The sequence below is a fragment of the Drosophila suzukii genome, chromosome Y (assembly GCF_043229965.1).
Source record: "Drosophila suzukii chromosome Y, CBGP_Dsuzu_IsoJpt1.0, whole genome shotgun sequence".
Taxonomy (NCBI): Eukaryota; Metazoa; Arthropoda; class Insecta; order Diptera; family Drosophilidae; genus Drosophila; species Drosophila suzukii.
The window spans coordinates 1,041,311-1,051,570 of NC_092085.1; the positions used below are offsets into that span (position 1 = coordinate 1,041,311).

Genomic DNA, 10,260 nt, shown 5'->3' on the forward strand with positions numbered 1-10,260 from the left:
AATTTTGTTGTCACTTTTTAAATTTTTTATTTTGTCCGAGCAGTGATTTTATGTTACGAACACTATTTTGTAATGTGAGATTTTAAGGGGATTATTCCATTAATTATTTTCCACCTTATTATTTTTTGATCAACACAAACTTTTTATTTTTTGGCCGGTTGTATAGAGTTTAAGGGGATTATTGCATTTATTAATTTCCACCTTATTTTTATCAACACAGGCTTTATATTTTCGTCGGTTGTATCGGGTTGTTGGCCGCGCAAAATTCCTTTTTCACTTTTAAACTTTTTTGGGGTTTATTTAAAAGCTTTGCTTTAGAATTTTTTTAATCACACGGCCCCACGTTGGGCGCCAATTAAGTTTCTCACTAGTGAATTGATTAAAAAAATTTATTTTTATTTTTAACAATCACTTATTCACTATTACAATTTTACAATAGGTCGAACTTATTTAATTCACTGCTCTTGTATTTATTCTCGAATATTTGTTCTGCTCGATTCGGATCTCAAAAACGGACTGGCTGCTCTCTAGTTCAATGATCAATAATCAAACCTCGGCTTAAGAGATTTTATCCCCAAAAATTGATAAAGAGAATGACTCAAGAGAGTCGGAAAATAGGATGATGCAATTTGCCAATTAAATTCGAAGTCCAATCTTGGCCGGAAATTGGTGTTTACATTAGCGGAGTTTAGGGACCGCTTTGGGGATCTTTTTGTTTACGTTAGCGGACTCGGGACTCGCTTTGGGGATCTTTTGTTTACGTTAGCGGGCTCAGGGCTCGCTTGGGTCTCCGATTGTTTACAATATCGGTTTGGATGTTTACAGCATCCGTTTGATTCGGACTGCGTGAAATTGATCTGGGTGGGAATGATTTGGAGGCCTGCTTGGCAGAAATAGCTGACCACGGATTTATCTCGGGTCTGTCAGAGTTCTTTGGAAATTAGCTCTCGGCTCAAAGTTGTTTATAAATTGGGTAAGAGCCCCTAAATAATGTGTCATATAACTGGCATGTCCTAGGGTTCATCAGTGCTCAAAAAATAGCACGCATTGAGCGCTTTTTTGAGCACCCTCTTGAGCACTTTTTTGAGCAGCAGAAAAAGCACACGTTCAGCACATGTTGAGCGCTCGATTGAGCAGCGGAAAAAGCACACATTCAGCACATGTTGAGCGCTCGATTGAGCAGCGGTAAAAGCACACATTCAGCACACGTTAAGCGCTCATTCAAGCAGCGAAAAAGCGCACTTTCAGCGCTTAGCAGCAAATAAAATTTCAGTTGTAATTTTTATTTTTATTTGTTTATTTTAAAATTTGAGCTCGGGGGTTTCCGGTGTTATCGGGGTCGCTGGCACCTCCTTCTCAGCATCTGGTGCCGGCGTTGCCTTTTTTTTGGTACAACTCAAGTTTTTAACGCACCGCATTGCCTTCTGCAGCGCCTTTTCGGGAGGCTCCGAGGGATCCACCAGGGCGATTGCATCTAGTATTAGAAAAAAATTAGTTTTAAAAATAAAACAAGACGAGAATAAAAACGAGTGACCGAAAGTAACCGTTATTTGTAAGATTTATTTATAATAAAAGAAATGTTATCTTTGGCATTCAATGTAAATATCCCAGAAGTCTTTTAAAAAGTAAACTTACAAACAATAGTTACTTTCAGCATCAATAAAAACTTACTTAATAAGTAAGTTGTGGGACAGAAAAAGTTCCTCGGATAATATGCTTAAGATGGAACGATTTAGCCTTCCATTTTTTTATAGATTTACCTTCAGCCTTGTCAAAAAATATAAGAAAATGCAAAAAATATCGAGAAGAAATTAGCAAACTTTTGTTTTCGGTCACTTGATTTATTTTATTTTGTTGTAAAAAATTATTTATGTATTTTTTTTATTATTTTTTAAATCATTTATTTATTTTGCAGATGCGGAAAAAATACCACTTTTCCAGGAACGGAAAATTAGAGATGTTTGAGATTTTTATTTAAATAGCCATGTTTGTTTACTTACACAAAAATAAAAATTGTGCTTTAATGTTATTAATACAAAAAATCATAAGTTATAAAAACAAACATCTCTTATTTTTGGTCCCAAGAAACTTAGCACTCAATAAGATTTTCAAATTTTTTCACAGATTCATTCATTTGTTTATTTATATGCATCATTTGTTGTTTTTCACGTCCAAAATTAATATTTTTCACAGCTATTTTTTTCCGCCACGTGTTTTTTTGGGAATCTTGTATTTTCCATTTTTTTAATATACATTAACTTGTTTTTACTCTCACTGATTAAATAAATATTGGTCTGCGACAGACTTACCTGGGAATCGTATAGGTATTACTTTTAAACCACTGGTTTATTTTATTTAACTACCTTAATTGCGTGCAATTCTAACTCCTTCACATAAGTAAACCCAAGTGAAAAAGACGAAAAAAGTCGCGTGCCTTCCAGAAAAACAACAAGCAACAACAACAACGGTTCCGCTAATCCGTTGTTGCTCTGTTTTTTTGGCATGTCCCGTTTGGTCTATGCATCTTGCACATAAAAGCAGGGTATTTATAGACATATCCGACTATGCAAATCGGTTTATAAAAATATATTCTTAAAACTTCACATATTATTAAATAATATTAATAAACCTATAAATTTGTTTAAGAAATACAAATATTTTAAAACAGAAACCTTTTATTTTAAATGGTTGTTTTATCATTTACGAACAAATGTCGCATTATTCAAAAGGCAAGGGTGCACAAAAGTCTATATATTTTAGTTGCTGGTCCTCCTTCACACGCACTTTTCCGTCTGAGACATGGCGAGAGAGGAAGAGCCCAAAATTACTTTTTGTGCGTTCTCTTTGCGGACCTGACTTAGAGTGCGTCGCTTTGCCGCCGTTGCGCTCAGCTCTGCCGGCGTCGCTGGCTTCTCTGCCGACGTCGCAGTCGGCATCGTGATGATTGGGCGCTTAACTCAATTGTGGAACTGCAGGGTAGTGTCAAGGCTTGTCCTAACTACTTTGGTTTGAGAGCATTGGACTGAAAACGGAAGAGTTTTTTTAGGACAATCTATAGGTATTTATTAAGCTAATTCATATTCTTTGAAAGAGATAAATAAAGATGTACAGATCTTTAAAGGTTTTTGCCCGTCAATGGGACAAATGGATAAAGGGTGTATTATTCAATAGAATAAGTTAGCCGCGCACTTTGCTCTCTCTGAGCGCCGGCAGGGCTTTTTTCTTTGCCGCTAAGTTCGGCCGGCAACTACCCTTCAGTTCCAAAAAAAAAGTTTCACTTGTGAATCACCTTGGGAATCACCTGGGACATGTCCTCGTGCACAAGTGAAGAACAAGTGACGCTCCATATAGAAAATTGTATGGGATGTCCGCATTTTCACAAGTGAAAATTCAAATGAAAATTTTTCGAAGTCACGTGCCGGTGACTCGTCCCAAGTGAATCACTTGGGAAAATCAGAATTTTTCTTTGAGTTTTCACTTGTGAAATCACTTGCAAGGGACACGTCCCAAGTGAAACACTTGGGAAAATCTGAATTTTTCCTTGAGTTTTCACTTGTGAAATCACTTGCAAGGGACACGTCCCAAGTGAATCACTTGTGAAAATCAGAATTTTTCCTTGAGTTTTCAATTAAAAAAATATAGAATTTAATTCATTTCATTTTAATTATATGGTACTATTTAGATTTTCAAAAATTGTACAATTATTGTTTCTGTTTTTTTGCTTCGTAAGCTTATTTTTAACGTTAGACATCGCCGTTCTTAAACCTTTGTCCGGGTCCTCTGAATCCTTGGCCAACGCTCCTGAAAAAACATATGTTTAAAAAATGCGTTTTATTTGTTTAATTGTATATTTACCTTTTATAGCTTGTTGCAGAATTTTTATTGGCACAAAACATTTCGTCATCCACTTTCGGCTAACGGAACCCATTAAATACCTTCAAAATTTACGTACTTTAAACTAAGATCATGGCACAACATCTTAAACTTAATGTAGCACTTACCTGACTTTATTATATTAACTAAACGATTAAAGTAACTCTGCTGCGCACCATTAAAATGGATGCTTCCCTTTCAATCACTCAAACAGAATGCACCAAGTCTTCTCACCCCTTTACTAGATTTATTTTGGTTTCTCTTCGCTGTTGGCGCGTGCCACTGCACCTATACCCTTTCTAAAGTGAAATATATCCGACTATATAGTTTTTACTTCTTGAGTAAAAAATACATTACGATTTTTATACCCGTTACTCGTAGAGTAAAAGGGTATACTAGATTCGTCGGAAAGTATGTAACAGCAGAAGGAAGCGTTTCCGACCCCATAAAGTATATATATTCTTGATCAGGATCACTAGCCGAGTCGATCTAGCCATGTCCGTCTGTCCGGATGAACGCTGAGATCTCGGAAACTATGAGAGCTAGGCTATTGAGATTTGGCGTGCAGATTCCTGAGCTTCTTACGCAGCGCAAGTTTGTTTCAGTAGACTGCCACGCCCACTCTAACGCCCACAAACCGCCCAAAACTGTGGCTCCTACAGTTTTGATGCTAATGTTCTCATCAATACCTATCGATTGACCTAAAAAAAAGTTTGCCACGCCCACTTTAACGCCCACAAACCGCGAAAACCTGTGACGCCCACAATTTTTATGCTAGATAAAAAATTGTAACTGAAATGTATTGGTCTCGTCGATACCTATCGATTGATCCAAAAAAAAATTTGCCACGCCCACTCTAACGCCCATAACGCTTAAATCTGTATACCGCCGGTAGGTGGCGCATTTTAATCTCGCTTTGCTGCTTGCATATCTCCATTTAGCTGAGTAACGGGTATCTGATAGTCGAGGTACTCGACTATAGCGTTCTTCCTTGTTTTTTAAATGTTAATACTTAAATGTTTTAAATACTTAAATCAATTTTAACGGATTAAATTTCTATAACTTAACTATAAAATTATATTGTAATAAGAATGTATAATAAGTAAATATAACATTATAAGTAAATTCAATTTACTAAATTTTACTATAATCAAATAGTTTACTTTTATAAAACAATATTAGTTGTTTTTTTCGATACACAATAATGCTCCTAAAATATTAGGGCATTCACATTTCGCTTCTCCACGAAAATTTTTCCGCCGAAATATTAGTCGCTAGCCGAACATAACGGAGAGACGCAAAAAAAATAACGGACCAGCCGAAATTTATCTCTACGAGCGCGGAGTGCAGGCAGATTATAAGACAAGAAAGAGAGGGAAATATCCGAATATCTGCCTCTCTTTGTTGCACGATCGTTTTCGTGGGCAGTCTTCTACGCTGCGCCGACTGCTCTGCTGACGTCAACAGCGGCACAGCGTTTTAGGCACAAAAAAAAAACAAAAAAAGCTTTTTGCCTTGAGCCATGTCACCGCGTCCCTACTGCAGAACTGAAGGGTATATACATACACACACATACACGCGTAAAAACATTTCGCATTGTCTGGCTCTGACGTCATAGCTTTTTTCTTTGGAGGTTTGTGGGCGTTAGAGTGGGCGTAGCAAAATTTTTTTTTGTTCAATCGATAGGTATTGACAAGACTAATACATTTAAAAAGTTAAAATTTTCTATCTAGCATCAAAACTGTAGGAGTTACATTTTAGGGCGGTTTGTGGGCGTTAGAGTGGGCGTGGCAGGCTACTGACTGCGTAAGAAGCTCAGGAATCTGTACGCCAAATCTCAATAGCCTAGCTCTCATAGTTTCCGAGATCTCAGCGTTCATCCGGACAGACGGACATGGCTAGATCGACTCGGCTAGTGATCCTGATCAAGAATATATATACTTTATGGGGTCGGAAACGCTTCCTTCTGCCTGTTACATACTTTCCGACGAATCTAGTATACTCTTTTACTCTACGAGTAACGGGTATAATGAAGCCTTTAACGACAAACAAATCAGAATATAAGGGGCGAACAAAGAGAGCGGCCTGAGACAACATCAACAACGGCAATGGCGAAACAAGAGCACAGTGAAATCAATAATAACAATTTATAAATGTTTATTTAATAATTTATATTACCAGTCTACATCACTTCCTTATTTTCCATCCCGTCCTCGCCTTCTGCAGGACCGACGGCAAGTTTGCGGGTATGTGGACAGAGGGGGTCGGCTTGCAGTTCGCAGTTGGCAAAAGAATTAAGCGGCAAAATTATCTTTGGCTTCCATTAACCCTTTTTATTTATACCGCGCAGGTGACGGGAAATCCATTAAATGAAGCGAGCCGCAAGAACATCGCCAATTAGTTGTGCAACCAAAAGCGGAGCCCCCCGACCGAATCAATACGGCTTAAAGCGAGAACTCTGGACATTTTAATTGAACGCAAGTTCGTCTGGGTTTCACAAAAAAGGCTTAAAATGAAATCGGGTTATTCCTAATCCCTTCAGACTTTGCTTTCTGAAAAGTAACAACTTCAAGCTGGCTTAAAAATAGTTGTTACAGCGTGCATAAATAAATCCTTTTCAAATTTTGCTAATTAAGTGGCAGGAATAGCTGGGAATTCCATACATTTTTGTGCCCGCGCCTTACCATTCTCAGGTCTCAAGAACTTTTCACCCAAGTCAGTCACAAACGGGGATTTGAAATGAGGAATTGGAAATGAAAATGGAATACCAAAGCAACCAAGGGCTGCATTTGCTAGCATATTAGAGAATTCTGTGAGCTAATCTGAGCTTTATGTTTAATCAAATAACATTCATGTTGAATTCTTGAGCACAAAAAAGGTGGGCTTATATAACCTGTAGGAGAAGGACATGCCTGCAAATATTTCTGTAAAAGTGAAAAACGTAAAAAAACGTTGAAGTTTTTTTTTTTGTTTTTCCATCAAAGCAATAAATTTCGTGTTGGTTTTCTTCTTTTGTTTAAAGGGGTGCAAATAAAAATATACAACAAATATTTTATAAGTTCACAATGGTTATCATTATGTAAAATTGTCGTTCTGAATTTGGGAGGACTTATAAATAACTTAAATAATATATCTGAAAATTCAAGATAACTGTTATTTTGTGAACTCTGTTTGTCCCTTCTAGCCAATCATCCCTATAAATTTCCCAACAGGACATTCAATGTTCGGTTTTCAAAACTGTCAATTTCCTTTGGCGCGTTTTGGTTTTGTTCACATATCCCGCTGTCTGCTTTTCCGCTCTCTTTTTCCACATCCATCTGCATCACTCTTTCTTGCTTTATGTAAATGAAATTTTTGCGATTCGCCAGCCATGCAAAACAATTACGCGCTTAAATGGCGTACAATTTCTAAATAAATATATAGGGCTGTATGAACGAGCCAGTGAGGTGGAGTGGAGTGCGCAGGGACTCAGGGCTCAGCCCTTATCCTTCGTGAAAACAGAGAGTGTGACTCCCCTTCCCTCGGGAATCCGGAAAAATCGAGTTAAAGTTGCTACAAAATCGATTGGCAACAAAAATGCAGAAACTCTTTGGGAAAGGGCGTGGGATTCAATGCTGTAAAACTAAATTTGTGCATCATAAACTTTTATGAAAAATATTACGCCACTTTTTCGGCAGTCTGCGGGAATGTCAAGAGCAGATCGTAACTGAAAATGGAAAAATTGCTGTTTAAGCGGATTCCTTACCATTCTCATCTCCCATCTACCATCTACCATTCGCCATCAACCGTTTCCGATTCCATATTTTAATAGCCCGGCCAAAAAGGAGCGAGGCAGCCAGACTCCTGCTCAAATTAAACGAAATGGAACAAAAATAATATTCCCAGAATGAGAAAAATTAATTTTCCCTCGCACTCCGGGCGGGGAATGCGGCAAAAATAAAAAAGAGCGGGAAAAGCGAAAATGCGTCGGGCAGCCTGTCACCGACTGACGTCACTTCAGGTACAGTGAGGCTTGTGTGCAACTGATGACGGACTGCACAAAAGTCAACGGCCCCCAAGGTGTTCTCAATTTTAATTGACGCCAAAAGTTATCCTCTTGTATTGAATGTCCTTTTATAGATTTCTCCCTTTCTGTCGACTGTGCTTCAAGGTATTTAAGTATGTATAGTACGTAACGTGGTTATTGAAAAGATAAATCTGACTTTATTTCATTACCCAAGGTGGAAGCTTGTTAAGCTGATATTTTGGCCAAAGAAATGGTTAACTTAATTGCCTAAATGGAAAAACCTTTGAAATCGGAGAAGTGTTATTTGTATTTGTTTAATACCACTTCTGATTTTATGGATTCTCATATTTTTCTATTTATTCAAATTAAAGATCATAAATTTAATTTCCATCTCCCACTTCTCTTCAATCAAGGCAGATGTATACGAAGTTTTTAAAACCAAGATGAACCAACGTTCTTGACCAACGCATCACCTTGCAATTTCCAGTAAATGGGCGCCCCAAAATCAGGAAAGTGATGAGGATATGAAGAGCGTCATCAGCAGGTGACAGCTGACTTCGTAGAGGGCCAATTTCCGGTTTGCACGCAAGGAAAGGCGTCAAACTTTCCGCTCGAATTGCCAAAGATGGCGAATTCGAATCTCATCGCCTTTCACTAGGGCACCTTGGATGCGTAGATGCTTAGATGCGAGATACATAGGTTCGTGGATGCGAATCTGTCACGGCAACTGCCGCTCTTAGAAGGTCCTGCGTTCTGTGCCCTGGCTGAATGTCCTTTTCAGCTCCTCCGCTCCTCGGGCGTCCTGTATGAATAACGAAAATAATTGCGAATACATAAGAGTGTCATATTTCACTTGAACAACATAATATTTTTATCTTGCCTCTCCCTCGCTCGGTGCGCTTTTTATATGCTCTTTTTTATATACATTTTATTATCTGTTTGCCATGTACGGCAGTTGTATCTGCGAGTATGTGCTGTGTGTCCGTGTGCGTAATGAGGAAAAAGTTTGCGAATTACGCCGGAAACGCCAGCCGCCTCGACATTGCCGCCATTTGGAACGGAAAGGCGAAACGGAATCGGATTCCGAATCGGATGAGGTTCGAGAAGGCGTGGCCCTCGTGGTCCGGCTTCCCTGCACTTGGAAAAACCACTTTTCTGATTTCCCAGTTCCATTTCCCATCGAATTCATTAAATGCGATTGAATCTATGTTTTCATATTCCACCAATATAATAATCACTATTATTATACCCGTTACTCGTAGAGTAAAAGGGTATACTAGATTCGTCGGAAAGTATGTAACAGGCAGAAGGAAGCGTTTCCGACCCCATAAAGTATATATATTCTTGATCAGGATCACTAGCCGAGTCGATCTAGCCATGTCCGTCTGTCCGTCTGTCCGTCTGTCCGGATGAACGCTGAGATCTCGGAAACTATGGGAGCTAGGCTATTGAGATTTGGCGTGCAGATTCCTGAGCTTCCTACGCAGCGCAAGTTTGTTTCAGTAGACTGCCACGCCCACTCTAACGCCCACAAACCGCCCAAAACTGTGGCTCCTACAGTTTTGATGCTAGATAGAAAATTTTAACTGAAATGTAATGCTCTCATCAATACCTATCGATTGACCCAAAAAAAAGTTTGCCACGCCCACTTTAACGCCCACAAACCGCAAAACCCTGTGACGCCCACAATTTTCATGCTAGATCAAAACTTTTAATTGAAATGTATTGGTCTCGTCAATACCTATCGATTGATCCAAAAAAAAATTTGCCACGCCCACTCTAACGCCCATAACGTTTAAATCTGTATACCGCCGGTAGATGGCGCATTTTAATCTCGCTTTGCTGCTTGCATATCTCCATTTAGCTGAGAAACGGGTATCTGATAGTCGAGGTACTCGACTATAGCGTTCTCCCTTGTTTTTTAAATTTATTTATGTTTTTTGCTTAAAGATCTCCACTAGAGGCCTTTACTGCGTAGGTCTACGGCACTTTTCCCCGACCTGCAAACATCATGTTCGATGCCTTCATTCAATATCATGAATTTTTCATTTAATTTCGAAAGTGCAGCGCACTTTTGTCGCGCAGTGGTTTTTTGTTCTCGCTCTGACCTTGCAATTCATGTTCGCTAATTAATTTGTAATTATGTATGTTAATGTGTGTGTAAGTAGCACTATCGCCGTCTCTATCGCGGTGCTGTGGCGGACACAAGCAATGTTCTTAATTTTATGAAAGATTTCGATTGTAAATGTCATTACATTTGCAGTCAGGCCCATTAAGTAGAAGAGGGTGTGGAAAAGGGGGCGTGAGCTCGCGGTTCTGGATTCTGGGTAGTTCCCCAAGCCCATTTTGCCGGAAAAACGCCCGGAAAGGAAATGTTTAGT

General features: G+C 38.8%; 1 long non-coding RNA gene across 1 annotated transcript; it reads right to left on the minus strand.

Moving 5' to 3' along the window:
- Nucleotides 1-3,644: 3,644 nt before the first annotated feature.
- On the minus strand, nucleotides 3,645-4,126 carry LOC139353663 (uncharacterized). The gene is made up of 3 exons (XR_011604881.1): nucleotides 4,002-4,126; nucleotides 3,856-3,935; nucleotides 3,645-3,801 (listed from the first exon to the last, which is right to left on the minus strand). It is a non-coding gene; the product is annotated as an uncharacterized lncRNA (long non-coding RNA).
- Nucleotides 4,127-10,260: the final 6,134 nt, after the last annotated feature.